General features: G+C 40.2%; 1 long non-coding RNA gene across 1 annotated transcript in view; it reads right to left on the bottom strand.

Moving 5' to 3' along the window:
• Window positions 1-385: 385 nt before the first annotated feature.
• Window positions 386-16,716, bottom strand: part of LOC125487484 — a 24,282-nt gene continuing 7,951 nt past the window's right edge. Inside the window, exons 2-3 of the long non-coding RNA XR_007265914.1 lie at window positions 934-1,093; window positions 386-813 (exon numbers count right to left, since the gene is read on the bottom strand). This is a non-coding gene — a long non-coding RNA (uncharacterized LOC125487484). The remainder of the gene's footprint in view (window positions 814-933; window positions 1,094-16,716) is intronic.

Raw genomic sequence — 16,716 nt, forward strand, 5'->3', positions numbered from 1 at the left:
CGGAGGGAAGAACTTTAAAACGTTTACTTAAAGCCACTGTTTCATAGAATGGCATTTTGAAGCTTTTACTTCTCACTGGCACACCAAAAGTGAAAAGCATCAGAAAGGAAATGGTTACCACAACTCAGTTTCATTTGCTTGCAGGACCAATTCAAAAGGAGAATGATTGCTTGCATAAAGCTTTGATTTTGAAGAACTGCCACTAATTTATCCAGTCCCATTGTCTAAGAACAAATGGCAATTATTCATTTCCTGCAAGTGTTGTTTCTCTGCTGCTGATGAGAATTACCATAAAATTATTTTCAAATTCTTTCAAAGGAGATGTCACTACTTCCCTACTTACATCAACGTACAACCCCACCAGCCCCCACACTATTGTCTTTTGTTGTGATAGGCCCACTGATTCATTGTAAGCAATTATACAGCCAGTCTGATAACAACTTTAATATGTTTTTCAATCAGAGCGTGGTCGAGATCAAGAATGCACTATCTGAAAGATGGTGGGAACTGACTCCGTGAATAATTTTTAAAGGGAGCTGGGCAGTTCCTTGATGATGAGGAATTTTTAGGATTATTTTACAGGGGCTGGGGGTCAAAGCATGTTTGCTTTCGCAAAGGGAAATGATAGGCTGAATGGTCTCCTTCTGTGCTATAGCTTTATGGAAAGAGATAAAAGAAAGGTCCAAAGATATTGGGCTGAATTTTCCCAGGCCCTGAAAGATGTGGGCAATGGTGAGACAGTTGGGGAAATATTGTGAAAATGGAGGAGATGATATCCAGAGTGGCAGGTCTCTCGTGGGTGGAGGTTGATACCTGCAGAAGACAAGAAAGAGAAGGAATTGCAAAATGGGGTAAAGAATCTTGAGCATATTAAATATACATTCTCAGTGGTGGTAATAGGAGAGCAATGCAGCACTTGACAATGAAACTTACTCAGTTGCTAGGACATGGAGGTCTTGGCATCACCATCTAAACAGTCATGGTCCTCTCCCACTAAAACATGAATTCTCTCCTCAGACTGGATGAAGAGATAGATGTCGGGCACTCCACCATTCATCTAAGTTCATTCAGCCGTATTGTGGGCCATTTTCTCCTGCAATGAGACAAATGGATGGATTGAGTGAGATGACAGAAAGCTGGCCCAGCTGTTAATGTTGGTGCAGAAAGAGGAATGAGTGAAATGTAGAAAGGGCAAGAAGGATTAATAGCTTGGGAGCATAGTGTAGTTGATATAAGCAACAGAGGGATTGCTAGATCAGGATTCCTGGTTGGAAGTGTATGCAATAAAAGAGGTAGGGTGAACATGAGATAATAAAGAGAAATTTTACCTTTGCAGAGCACAGAAGGTTATTAACCTTCTTCCTGCTCTGCTGGGCATTTCTCCAGATCATGGATACTGCACTGACCCGACAGGCAATTTCAGATGAGGCTGGCAGGATCAGGTGCTGTGGTCTCCTCTGGTAGTCCTGAGGAAACAGGATGAGCATCCTGTCCATCACCCTTACAGCCAGGACCTCCAGCTCACGGTCAACAAATCCAGGAAACCAACTTGCCTGTATATTGGCCAAATCTGGGGCAATTTCACATTCTGCAACTGTGAAAGGCTATTCCTGCCTTGCAGAATTTGAATTACTGTGGAGCTGGGCTCTTTAAATATGATAAAAACTAAAAGAATGATTAAAAACCAAAAGATACTGTAAATCAGGAACAAAAACAAAGTTGCTGGAAAAGCTCAGCAAGTCTGGCAGCATTTGTGAAGGAAAAAACAGTTAATGTTTCGGGTCCAGTGACCCTTCCTCAGTTAATCCAGTAAGTCCCAGTAACAATGAGCATTTCTGTTGCTGGTGAGCACGAGATAGTGCGAGGGGAATACCATGGCGTATCTTTAAGGAAGTGAGCAGTGTAAAATTGTATGAGATAATTCTCTGAAGCTCATAGAGGGAAACCGTCCACAAAACTTCCAAGCTTACAAATTTTGGGAAGATTCAGCCCATTTAAATAGTTAAGCAGAATAATGAAGTAAGGACAGAAATGTCCGAGAACACGATGAAACAAAGATTATTGCCTCTTGCCAAAGGAGAATTTAACAGAAGGGTGGCAAAACAAACCCAATGGCGCATGCCAACCTGTTGGCCTGGTATAAGCAACAATTCTGGCTGTGGCCTTTTCATCCATGCAGTTCCAGCATTGAGATTTTAATTGGATTGATCTATTGTCTCTCTCCTTCTCCCTGGGAAATCGACCCAGAGGCGGGATAGCATCACATAGCCCATAGCCCATAGCAGGAGTTTCCAAAACTTCATCGACCTTTCCAACTGCAAAGCCGAGTTTGGAAAAGCAAATCTTCATTATTTTCATTGTGTTTTTGTGCTAAGCAAAATATCCTAAGATTTACGCATTTTATTCACTGAGCTAAAAATGCAGAACTAATAGACACTAATGAAATCATGTTTCTTTACAGCACTCACTTCTGATTCACTTAACGGACATTACCGTTTCACTGTTCATTACACTGTATTCTTAAATTGACTACTCACTTCCTTGATAATCTCAACGTTTTTCTTTGACAATATGGATGGAAATTATTCCAGTCAACACTATTTAAAAGATTGAATTGATCTATCATGTGAGAAAAAGAAAGAAATTACATTGAGAACCTTCAGGATTATTCATTTATATCAATTTTAGGAACTTGCAAGTGTACAAATTAGGAGCAGGGATATGCCATTTGGTACCAGAGGAAATAATACTCTCCATGTTTTTAGAAGAATCTAAAGGCATTGGAAATGGTGCACAAAGATTGATGAGGTAGATATGAGAACCATTGAGATTCCAGGTGGAATTCAGATGATCATAAATTCTACAAGTAAATTTAGAGCTTCAAATTGCCCTCTAGAGAGTACCTGCAGAGTATTCAGGGGAGCATATCTCCTACCTGAGCCATAGTGAAGATCTGCTGCTGGAAGCCCTGTTAACGCATGGTGGCTCACTGCTACCTCACAGCATCTGTGACCCAGGTTTGATTCCAGTCTTGGTTGACTGTGTGGAGTTTGCACATTCTCCCTGTGTCTATGTAGGTTTCCTCTGGGTGCTCTGGTTTTTGCCCACAGTTGAAAGATGTGCAGGCTAGGTGGATTGGCCGTGCTAACTTGCTCAGTGTCTAGAGATACACAGGTTAGGTGGATCAGCCATGGGAAATATAGGGATGGGGTGGGTCTGGGTTGGATGGTCTTCAGAGGATTGGTGTGGACTTGATGAGTTGAGTGGCCTGTTTCCGCACTGTAGGGATTCTATAATTCTATACTATAAGGTGACTAAATCTGCACACAGCATAACAGGTATGCTTCACTGATGCACTGTATATTATTTTAAGCCATTTGGTTACTTTTACTCCAAATCCATTGTAACAAGAGCTAACACATCTTTTACTTTCCTTATTGCTGACTGTACCTAGATTTCTGTGTAACTTTCTGTGATTCACTTTTAATGACATCTAAGCTCCTCGGAATGGAAATGTTTTCCACTGCGTCACCCCTCCAAAAACATTCAATCTTATTATTTTTCCCAGCAGATTGGAAACTTCACACTTTTCCGTGTTGTATTCTATCCAGCATGTTCTTGTCCACTCATCCATCTTGTTCATATTCCTCTGTAACTATTTTGCCTTTCCCTCCATCATTCATTCTGCCACCTACATATGAACTTACAAATTAGGAGCAAGAGTAGGCCATTCAGCCCCTTAAGCCCACTCCACCATTCATTAAGGTTCTTGACAAATCTGATTATTTCCTCAACTCCACATTTCTAACTATCACTGCTAGCTCCCTTTGGCTCCCTTGCTTGTTAAGAATTCATGTACCATCCCCTTAAAAATATTCTGTGGCCAACCTATACTGGTCTCTGAGGTAAAACGTTCTAAACTATCTAAAAGAAAAAAAAATCCACCTCACCTCTGTATTAAATGGAAACCCCTGTTATTTTTTATTCATTTGATTCATTCTACATAAATGCCTCCTCCTACTCCTCTTTGCTTAACCCTGTCAGCATATCCTACCCCTGAATTTTAAACTGTTTCCTTGTTATGGCCTTCCCCGCCAGGGAAAATGCACAATTTCAGCATCTATCCTGCCAAATCCCTTCAGGATTTTGTATGTAACTATATCAGCAACATATTTAGACATGCTACACAGTTACTTATTCTAAGTCGTTAATATTGACAAAGACATTAGGTTTACTTAAGGGAAATCTATATGAATATATGAGGAAGAAATCAATTGAAAGATATGCTGATAGGTTTGAGCAAAGACAGTTAAGAGGTGGTTTTTATATAGAATGGATCAAATACTCTATTTATTCTAAGAGTAACAAAGTAAATCGAGATCCTGATCAAAACCATAAGAAAGAATAAAATAGACTCTCAACAAAATACAGACATAGAGGTGATTGATGCCTGATAGTACAATATCTGCTGATAGTACAATAAAGATACCACTTCAACCCCTTGTGTGCATTAAAAATAGTAGTTAAAGCTGATGCTTTTCTTTTTCTCTTTATCATTTGTCTTTCTTTTGAAGGGAAGATATTTTGAAAACTGTCAAAACATTGCTTTCATATGCTCTTTGGTACTCTCTTTCTCAGCAAGAATCATAGTTTAAGGTCTCAAATTAAAGGCCTGGTATGCATTCTGTTAACCCCTCAAGGCTATTTAAAGATCAAAGCTAATTATCTCTTTCAACATGCAAAATCTAACTCAGAAGATCATGCAGTTTCTTCCAAAAAATGGTATAACTGCGAATACTACAGGGGTCTGGTCAACTCTTGACTACAAATGAAAATTGTTCTTGCGGTCTAGTTATAGATTGAGTGTCAACTGCCGCACAGTGAACAGCACTCTGGCTTGATCGGAATCATAAGATGCTGGATTCAAATCCCACTACAGGGCTTGATCTCAAAAATTGATGCTGACTCGCTGTCAGAGATGCTATTTTGAAGATAAGATGATAAACCAAGGCCACATCCACCTCATTTAGTAGATTTTAAAGGATTCATGATGTTATTTTGAACAAAAACAGATGAGCTATTCTCAGTGTCTGGCCAATATTTATCCTGTAGCAAAATCATTAAAAAGACAGTTATATGGTCATTATCATATTGCTGCTATGGACGTTTTCTTTATGGAACTGACTGCCATGTTTCACACAGTACAACTGCAACTAAGGGCTCTTGTAGCGCAATGGTAGTGTTCCTTCAGAAAGGCCTGGCTTTAAGTCCCTCTTGCTCCAGGTTGAGTAGAATATATCTACAACAGTGACTAAAGTTCAAGAGTAAGTAAAGTGTCTGGGATTAGCAAAATAATGCCATATCATTGAAAGTCTTTGGTTATAAGTTTGTCATTCTTGGAAAACAATTTTGGGAGCAACTAAGGAAAGTACCTTGTTCATTTAAGAAATAAATTACATGCGTATAGCACCTTTTTGATCTCAGTGTGGCTCAAAGCACTTTTGTGCCCCACAAAATACTTTCAGTGCAAATAAAGCAAAATACTGTGGAAGCTGGAGATCTGAAATGAAAGCAGAAAATACTGATGAAACTCAGTATTTTGTGGAAAGAATTTTGTGGAAAGAAACAAAACCTGTAGAAGAATCTGATTAGACTCAAAATTTTAACACTGCCTCTCTCTGCAAGTGTGTTTATTGTAAGCACAGGTAGACAGGATAGTGAAGAAGGTGTTTGGTATGCTTGCCCTTATTGGTCAGTGCATCGAGTACTGGAGTCGGGAGGTCATGCTGAGGCTATACAGGACATTGGTTAAGCCACAATTGGAATACTGCATTCAATTTTGTTCTCCCTGCTATAGGATTGATGTTGTGAAAGTTGAAAGAGTTTAGAAAAGATTTACTTGGATGTTGCCAGGTTTGGAGGGCTTGAACTATATGGAAAGGCTGAATACAGTGTGGCTATTTTCCCTGGAGCGTCAGAAGCTGAGAGATGACCTTATAGAAGTTTATAAAATCATGAGGGACATAAATGGGTTGAATAACGAAGGTCTTTTCCCCGGGTAGGGGAGTTCAAAACTAAAGGGTATAGTTTTAAGGTGAGAGGGAGAAAATTTAAAAGGGACCTAAGGGGCAACTGTTTCATGCAGAGGGTGGTGAGTGTATGGAATGAGCTGCCAGAGGAGGTGGTGGAGGCTGGTATAATTACAACATTTAAAAGGCAACTGGATAGGTATATGAATAGGAAGGGTTTGGAGAGTTATAGGCCAAATGCAAGCAAACGGGACTAGATTAATTTAGCATATCTGGTCAGCATGGACAAGTTGGACTGAAGGGTCTGTTTCCATGCTGTACAGCTCTGACTTTATGATTCTATAAACATTGACCAAGACAACAGGAGATTCATGAATAGTGCCGCAGTATCTTTTTCATTCACCTGAAAAGCCAGACTGTGCCTTGATTTAATGTCTCTTCTGAAAGACCACATCATCAACTCCCTCAGTGAGTCTTTATCCTCCAAATACCCTGACTCAGAGATCAAAGTTTCCTGCACTGAACAAGGCTTAACACAGACTCTGATGTCACAGCACTCTTCTGACAATTAAGTTCCAAAGCCTAAAAGACTCTCTCAAATTTTAAATCCAGCAAACATTGGGTAGCTGATGGACAATCTGATCCTGCCATCCATTTGAAATTCTCACTGAGTGATTCAATTCACTTTAATGGTCAAAACACACTTCATTATTCCTGGTCAACAGTGCTGAATCAGTATTTAAAAGCAGTTGCCACTTTGTCATGCTGGGCTATCTAATGCAGAGCCAAGGTAGAAGTAATTAGTTTATTGGGGGCTAGGTGGAGTGGTTGAGCAAGGGAGCAGTGACTGTGAGGCTTCCAGGAGTAAATAGATGTTTTGTGAGGCCAGATGACGATAATTGTCCCAGTGCCAAAGCCTTACTTGGTTATATTGATGATACAAAGTTATGAACCTTCAGAATCTGGGCATGTGAGAGGTAGGACTGTGTATGTTTGTTAAAATAGCTGATCTGTTCCTGTACAACATTGAAGAATGAAAGTGAATGCTTTGTTGCTTTAAGAATTCAAGGAATAAATACTGTTAGAGCAATATTCAAGGTAAGAAGAGCATTAAATTTAAATTGAGAACAAATAGTAAGGAAGAATGAGAGAATGGGATAAATGCTGGCAAAATAATGATCTTTATTATATACATGTAAAGTTGTTCTGTTTTAATAGCTCAGAGATAGGAATAAACATACTGCTGATGTACAAATAAGTGTTTTATAAATTGATTCACAGCAATTCAGGTGAAAACAAGATCAAACCATCATTTTGTGCATTTTTTTTACTTTAATAAAAAATCAACCATGAACAATTTGAATTGGAAACAGTTATTGTAAGAAACAAATATGTGAGTAAAACTAACACTAGCTGATTATGACTTTTTAAAAAGGGGATTAACAACTCCATTTAAAATAGAAACAAAAACAGAAATTGCTAGAAAAAAGTCAGTGGGTCTGGCAGTCCCTAAGCATGGTTCTGTAGAAGGATCACTGGACCAGAAATGTGAACTCTGCTTTCTCTTCGCAGACCTGCTGAGTTTTTCCAGTAATTTCTAATTTTGTTCCGGATTTCCATCATCTGCAGGTCTTTGGTTATTTTTTGGTATTTTTTTCCCTTTGAAATAGATACTAATTTAAACAGATAAGTAAATATTTTTGCTATTGGATAATAGCTGCAGCTGCAGAATTAAAAGTCAGGTCTTTGGTTTCTCTTTTAAAGAATTGATACTCACTGAATATATTTTAAATGAATTTCTGTCAGTGGCCAGGAACTTGGATTTTGGGAGTGACTTTGAATTGCATGGACAATGGTAAGAAGGGGGGGGAAAATACAGTAAAAATGGAAAAGTCTGATTCTTGACCTCAAAAGGAAAGAATTCTGATTTTACCCGAAATGTGGAAATGGTGAATTCCCAATCTCACTAATGGGCTGCAACTACTTTATTTCCACACACCTCATCATTACTTGTTTTACCTCAGCGCTCAGCAGATCCCAATTCTTCACTCAAATGAAACAAAGAACTGTGAATCCTGGAGATCTGAAGCAAACAAAAACAGAAATTGCTGGAGAAACCCAACAGGTCTGGCAGCATCTAAAGAGAGAAAACAAAATTAATGTTTTAATTCCAGTGACCCTTTCCCCCACCAGCCACACACAAACCCTCCCCTCCACCACCATCACCACCACCACCACCAAGCCCTGCCATTAGGATAAATGCTATCTTTTCCTGGCTACAATCAATTCTGTTTCTCTGGTGAACATGTTTATTCCTAGCCCATGTCAGTACACCACCCACAATCCCATGCATTCTAAGTTTACACACTAATCTCTCCTGTGGGACCTTATCAAACATCTTCTGAAAGTCCAAGTAGAACATTTCCACTGGCTGGCCTTATTAACTATTTATCAAGCATGATATCCTTCCATAATCCTATGCTGACTCTGTCTGATCCTGTCTGTTCTCCAAGTGCTCTGCTATTAAATGGATTCTAGCAGTTTCCCACTACCGACATGAGGCTGACTGGTCTATGATTCCCTGTTTTCTTACTAAATACTAATTTATTTCTAAATACTGGGTTTACGTTAACAACCCTCCAATCCATAGAAACAGTGAATCCATAATACAATCATTGCAATGATATCAAGTAGTGTAGTGGGAATTAAATAAGATTTTACAAAAATTAATTACAACAGGAGTAAGTCAACACCTTACAAGACCTTACAAGTCAGTACAGTAAGGCACATTTTAGCAGGTATGAACTTTGAACACCCTAAGGGGCCATGACAGTAGAAATGACTGGAAATGAACCTTGTATACCCTAAAGCCTGTATTAGCCTTGGGAGCAGACTAGAGAGTATAAACAGATTCCAAAGACCTATGATTAAAGACTTTTGTTTGTTATGCAGGACTGAAATGTGTAAACAACGTATAGGCATAAAGATTGATTATTTCTATATGTATTGGACATGACAGATGTGGAATTGAGCTGGGACAGAGTATCAGACAAAATTCTGTTTATCCAGTCTATGATTGTGGTTGTTTGAATAATCACAAAGTAAGTCTGCATACTTGAGTCCTCCTATGTTCTGTGTGAAGAGAATTAACTACAGCAGTAGCCTTTTCCATCCTTCCAGATTACTTGTTTATAACTCTAAAACACTGAGTCAATTTCCTGGAAATTCCTCCCTAATAGCATGTGTCTGTACTTAAACCATTGAACTGCAGCAGTTCATTAAGGCAGCACACCACTACCTTCTTGAGGACCGCTAGGGGTAGGCAATAAATGCTGCCCCAACCAGCAAAGTTGACATTCTTTGAATAAAAGAAGTCTCTAGCAATTGTAACAAAAAAGTGATCAGTGATAACTGTCAGGAAAGTACATTGGTTCTGGAAAATAACAGGCATGCTTGGAAGTGTTTAACGTGAGGAGAACAATTAGCTGTGGACTTAGCTATCTAATGATAATTTTTCTAATTCACTTATTCAAAATACGTGCATCAGACTATGAATTTATCCATACACATCAAATGTTTTATGTCTAAAATACAATCACAAACAAAAATTTGAAATTAAAGTGAATACAACATGAAATATTTCCTATCATCTCCTCTCTGATAGTGAAAAATCTTTCCTGGGAGATGGGAGTGGGGGTAAAATGAGGACAATTTGTTTTGTACACAGCAGTTTTTATGAGCTGGAGCACAATACCCCAAGTATGGCAAAACAAATTCAGTGGTAACTTTCAAAATGGAAGTGGAAATGTACTAGTAGGCAAAATATAGTAGTTGCAAGGCTTTGAAGAAAGAGAGTAGCGATGGGACTAATTGGATAATTGATTCAAAGAGCCACAATGGGCACAATAGGCTAAATGGCCTCCTTCTGTGTTGTAATATTTTATGTTCTTGTACTTTTTGCAATTTCATAAAGAAGATGGCCTAGATTTTGCAGTAAGAATAATAGGGAGGCTAACAACATTCACTGTTATTAAGAAATAAATTGTGCAGTCATTTCCTGCACCCACCCACACACAATTAAATACACAAATGTGGTGTTACTATCTGATTTACTCTGTTGCTTCCACAAACTTCGCTATAGCAGCATCCCACTCGGAGATTTAACATCACAGTCCATGTGATGTTGCAATGTTTATCCATTAGATGCTCACTAAATTCAGAAAATGTTAGACGTGACGCATTTGTGTATAATTGAAATTTACAAGTATATAGCTTCGACACAGGTAGGAGGATTTTGCAAATTCAGTAAATCAAGTTCAGGCACAAATTGAGGGGATGTCAGAATGATGTCTCTTTCCTGGCAATGAAACAAACTGTGTGGTGCTCAGGCATGTTTCCTACACCCAAACCTCTTGGAGCTATCCTCATGCAAAACTCAACAAGGCAGTGGTGAAAGAATTCCATCCTAATTTGGCAGTAGATGAGAGTTTGGCTGAATTGTCTAAATAGAAGAGTTTTCACGAAGCTCAATGCAGACGTTACTTTCTGGCAAATGTTATCATCTGTGCAATCAAGATTGCTTACCACATTCATGATTTTATTTGGGAGAATTTGATTTAACTGACCGCCATTTGGGATCACCCAGAGATCTTCCAACAGACTATGTCCGATAGCCTCCAAGGGTTACAAGGGATCATATGCCACATGGATAAAATATTGATCCACGGTGAAACAGTGAGGAACATGATCAGAGGGTGCATAATTTTATCAAACATCTGCAGACAGATGAGCTCACTCTTTGCCACAAGCGTGATTTTTACAAAAAATCTGTTTCTATGAGACATTGTCAACAGTAATAGAAAAATGGCAGACGTACAGAAAACAAAGACTGTAAACAAATATCTCACTAAAAGCAGTTCATGACTGGCAAAACACTTTAACTATTGTAGAACAATTGACACATTTTGCTTAATTTCGAACAACAATAGAACCTTTGAGGAAACATACAAGATGCTTTTGGGAATAACATCAGAAGGATGCTTGCCAAAAGTGCACACCGGAATGTCCTAATTTATTACACTCCATCCCTTTCTGCCATCATACTGATACTTCAGCTAGAACTGTAGGAACAGTACTGTTTCAGGAGCAACAAGTCAGGTTCTGAAAACTAGTCTACAATGCCTCAAGGTCATTGTCAGACACAAAGGCACGTTATGCAATCCCAGAGAACGAGGGTGGCCCATTCTTGTCTTCATACTGACAGATGACAAACCATTGGTCTCTCTATAAGATGAGAGACTTGGCAAGGATTGATTAAAGAAAGTGCTGTGGATGCTGGAAATTAGAAACAAACACAGGGAATGCCAGAGAAACTCAGCAGGTTGGGCAGCATCCATGAAAATAGAGAAGGCCAGTATAACTTCTTCTGAACTGATATCTCTACAGATATAGAAATTTTGAATCTGCCTTATGATGGGTATATATGAGATGGGTGTCTGAGGGACTTACGGATGATGGCAGAGGCATTCTCTGGAACAACAATTGTCAACCTTCCAAGACATGATGTGGAATGATTCACAAAACTGAGTCAAATAGAGTTGTTAATTTATTCGCTGAGCTAGTAGATTGGTTTCATCACCATACTAGGTAACACCATCAGTGCGCCTCTGATGAAGTATTGTTGGTCTGTCCCACTTGTTATTATGTAGTCCTGTCTAATGTGGTGGTTGGCCTAATTTCCAGTTCTGTTTTGTAGTGGATGGTCAGTGGGGTCTATTTCCACATGTTTGTTGATGGAGTTCTGGGTTGAGTACCAGGCCTCTAGGAATTCCAGTGCGTGTCTTTGGTTGGCATGTCCTGGGATATCCAGTATGTCGTCCCAGTCAAATTAGTGGCCTTCTTTGTCAAATGTATGGAAGAGTGGATTGTGTGTCTTGGTAGCTAGTTGGTGCTCATGTACCCTGATGGCTAGTTTTCTCCTGGTCTGTCCAAAGTAGTGTTTGTGACAGTCCTTACATGGGATTTTATATATGATGTTGGTCCTGTTAGCTGTGGGTACGGAATCCTTTGTTCTTGTCAGTCGTTGTTGTAGTGTAGTTGTGGGTCTGGATGCTACCATGATTCCTAGTGGTCAGAGTAGACAGGTGGTCACCTCTGATATAACAAGGTGTAGAGCTGGATGAACACAGTGGGCCAAGCAGAATCAGAGGAGCAGGATATGTTCTCAATGTATAGCAAGGGTACTAGTGTATTTGGGTGTGCTGTGTCTTCCTGTTGTTGTATGTTGAGTAAGTACCAGCAGACTACACTTTTTGGGTAGCTGTTGTTTTTAAAGACACTGTGGAGGTGTTCTTCTTCGGCTTTATGTAGTTCCGGGGTGCTGTGGTTGGCCTGTGTTATGGCTCTTTTTTGAACAGAGGTCTGATGCAGCTCTATTTGTGGGTGTTGGGGTAGTTGTTGTTGTAGTTAAGTATTTGGTCCATATGGATGGCCTTCCTGTATACACTGGTCTGGAGCTCACCTTTGGCCCTTCATTCGATCATTACATCCAGGAATGGGTGTCAGTTGTTGTTCTCCTCTTCCCTGATGAATTTTATGCTGGTGAGAATGTTGGTGATGAGTTGGTGGGTTTCCTCTAGTTCTGTGCATTTGATAACGACAAATGTGTCATCCACAAAGCGGACCCATAGTTTTGAACGGATAGTGGGAAGGTCTGTCTGTTCTAGTCTTTGCATTACTGCTTCAGCTATAAGTCCTGATTTGGGTGATCCCATGGGTGATCCATTGATTTGTTTGTATAATTGACTGTTGAAGACAAAGTGCATCATGAGGCATAAATCTTGTTACAGGGTGCTGTCCTTGCTGATGGCTTTAGTGTTGTAGGCATGACCGGCTTGTCTAGTAGATCTTTGTAGATGCCATACCCACAACTAACAGGACCAACGTTATATATAAAATCCCATGTAAGGACTGCCACAAACACTACTTCAGACAGACTGGGAGAAAATGAGCTAACAGGGTCCATGAGCACCAGCTGGCTACCAAGAGACATCACCAGCTATCACTTGTTTCCATACACTTGGACGAAGGTAGCCACCAATTCGACTGGGACAACTTAAGCATCCCAGGACAAACCAACCAAAGACATGCACAAGATTTCCGAGAAGCCTGGTACTCAACCCGGAACTCCATCAACAAACATGTGGAAATAGACCCCATACACCATTGACTATGAAGCAGAACCGGAAATGAGGCCAACCACCACATCAATATGGACCCAGATAAATAATAAGCTGGAGAGACCAACAACACTTCATTGGAGGTGCACTGATGAAGTTATTTAGTATGGTGATGAAAAGTCTGCAAACCAACCACCCAGCTTGGCAAACAATCAACAATCTCATTCACAATTTGAGCTGCAAGTCATCTCAAAAATTTTAAACACTTACAGCACAACAGCCTCAAACTAGCCTGCGGATAAGAAACCTATGCCATCATATGGAGCGCCACCGACAAGCAGCTTTACTTCTTACGTGAATGCCTCAGCAAACAGATACTTCCCCACAGCGTAAAATACAAACTACCTCTCAACAACCAACATGCATGGAGAACAGCTGAACAGAACGGCCGCACAATGCTGTGGGTCATGATCAACGATATCCATAACCGCCTCCACAAATATGAGTAGGAAATTGCACACCAAAAATCATCATGCTCAGACTCGACCAGCCAAGAATGGACTGCAACACTGGAACAAGCCATCACCATCAAACAGCACACGACCAAGACAAAGAAAAGACTGGCCCTACAGGAATAACTAACCCAACTCACCCACAGCAATAACATGGAATGGAGCAGACCCTTGGAGAAGAAACCTATTCGACCGGCCACTCACAGGTACTGAAAAAGCCGCCCTGACACATGAACTAAATTACAATCACAGAGACCCAAGTAAAAATGACTTTCTAGCCACACTAGAATCCATTCTAAAAAACAACAGACTCATAGATGAAACCCAACAGGGCACACTATAGTCCCAACACTGAGCAGAAATAGCATGGTTAAAAGTCTGAACACACTGAAGAGGAAAGCCCGAGAAGGACTCAGGAAAGACAAAAATATCAATGATCCTACCTGCAGACAAGGGACACATGAAAATTATTGTAAACAAAGCGGAATACATTGAGAAAGCACAAACGTCACTAGCTGATACAGGTACTTACCAACAGATGGCGACAGACCCCATACCACAACTAGAAAACCAAATCAGAGATAGTAGGAACTGCCGATGCTGGAGAATCTGAGACAACAAGATATAGAGATGGATGAACACTGCAGGCCAAGCAGCATCAGAGGAGCAGGAAAGCTGACGTTTCGGGCCTGGACCCTTCTTCGGAAAAAAAATGTGATGACACATTTGTCATTATCAAATGCACAAAACTGGAGAAGACCTACCAACTCATCAAAAACGTTCTCACCAGCATAAAATTCACCAGGGAAGAGGATAACAACAACAAACTCCCATTCCTGGATGTGATGGTCGAACAAAGGGCCAATAGTGAGCTCCAGACCAGCATATACACGAAGGCCACCCATATGGACCAAATACTTAACTACAACAGCAACCACCCCAACACCCACAAATGGAGCTGCATCAGATCTCTGTTCAAAAGAGCCACAACACACTGCTACACCCCAGAACTATATAAAGCCGAAGAAGAACACCTCCACAGTGTCTTTAAAAACAACAGCTACCCAAAAGCGTAGTCTGCTGGTACTTACTCAACAGACAACAAAAGGAAGACACAGCACACCCAAATACACTAGTAACCTTGCCATGCATCAAGAATATATCAGAGATGACACTTGACTACTCCGACCACTAGGAGTTGTGGTAGCACACAGACCCACAACTACACTATGACAATAGGCGGCACGGTGGCTCAGTGGTTAGCACTGCTGCCTCACAGTGCCAGCAACCCGGGTTTAATTCCACCCTCGGGCGACTGTCTGTGTGGAGTTTGCACATTCTTCCCATGTCTGCATGGGTTTCCTTCGGGTGCTCCGGTTTCCTCCCACAGTCCAAAGATGTACAGGTTAGGTGGATTGGCCTTGCTAAATTACCCGTAGTGTTCAGGGATGTGTAGGTTAGGTGGGATGCAGAGGTTCAGTTTGGACGTGTTGGACCAAAGAGCCTGTTTCCACACTGTAGAGAATCTATGAATTAAACCACTGACAAGAACAAAGGCTCCCACACCCACAGCTAACAGGGCCAATGTCATATATAAAATCCCATGAAAGGGCTTCCACAAACACTACTCCTGACAGGCAAGGAGAAAACTAGCCACCAGGGTACATGAACACCAACTAGCTACCAAGAGACGTGACCAACTATCACTCGTTTCCATACACTCGGACAAAGAAGGCCACCAATCCGACTGGGACAACATAACTATCCCAGGACAAGCCAATCAAAGACATGCACGAGAATTCCTAGAGGCCTGGTTCTCATCCCAGAACTCCATCAACAAACATGTGGAAATAGACCCCATTGGCCAACCACTACGTAGCAGAGCCAGAAATGAGGCCAACCATCACATCAGACCAAATGCACATAAATAACAAGTGGGACGGACCAATAATGCTTCATCGGAGGCACACTGGTGATGTTACCTAGTATGGTGATAAAACGTCTGCAAACCCTACCTACCAGCTCAGCAATCAATCAACAACCTCATCCACAACCCAAGCTACAAAGTCTTCTCAAAAACTTTAAACTGAGTCAGTTAGTCAGACCATGGTAGCACAGTGTCCAAGAACCCAGAATAGGTTCAGACAAATAGAACTGGAACAGAAGAGAGACCAAGGATACACCATAATCATCTGTATTTAAGACAAGAGACTCCTCATGCTAAACTACAAGGTTTTTTTTTCTTTATGTGATGAATGCAAGCTAGCTTTGTTGAGCTTCAACAGGAAAGAGGATTCTGGCTGCAAATCTTCCATTGATAGATAAGTTAGATGGAATCATGTTAGATCTAACACAACGATAAGCAATAATGAGGATCCATTGTAGAACACTCATTAAAATGATTCCTAGGATAATTTCAGCACAAGTGATTTTCTGTTGAAAATCCAAATGATATTTCCATCTCCCTTATCTGAGATTTAAAATCTATAAATTGTGTAATAACAATCTATTAAATTTAAATTGACTACATTTTTAAATATGAAAATTAAACATTGTAGTGAGAGCATGTTGCTTGCATATTTATCAAGATAGACGATTTTTTTAATGCATTGAATATTTTCTTCAAGCTTTGCTGTAACTCATGTTTTAATTTGTTACTTCAACACATTTGTACGGACGTATAGACATAAGAATGAGGAACAGAGGTGGGACAATCAGCTGCTGCTCCGCTATTCAATAAGATAAAGACTAATCTGACTGTGACCTCAAATGCACTTCCTGCCTACCCCATTCCCTTTCAATCCATATCTTAGTGGTCTTTCTGGGAGATGTCTGTGTAAATTGGACAGACCTGCTTCCTATTTTATAAAATTGACAAACAACTTAATTCAATCTAAGAGCTTTACATTTTGCAATTGATAGCTGACACTGTGCAGAATAAATTTCCTTTTATAGACATTCTCTGTGATGTCCAAATTACCAAGCCTGTATAGTTGG

Source organism: Rhincodon typus, chromosome 3, assembly GCF_021869965.1.
Source record: "Rhincodon typus isolate 14 chromosome 3, sRhiTyp1.1, whole genome shotgun sequence".
In the NCBI taxonomy this organism is placed as follows: domain Eukaryota; kingdom Metazoa; phylum Chordata; class Chondrichthyes; order Orectolobiformes; family Rhincodontidae; genus Rhincodon; species Rhincodon typus.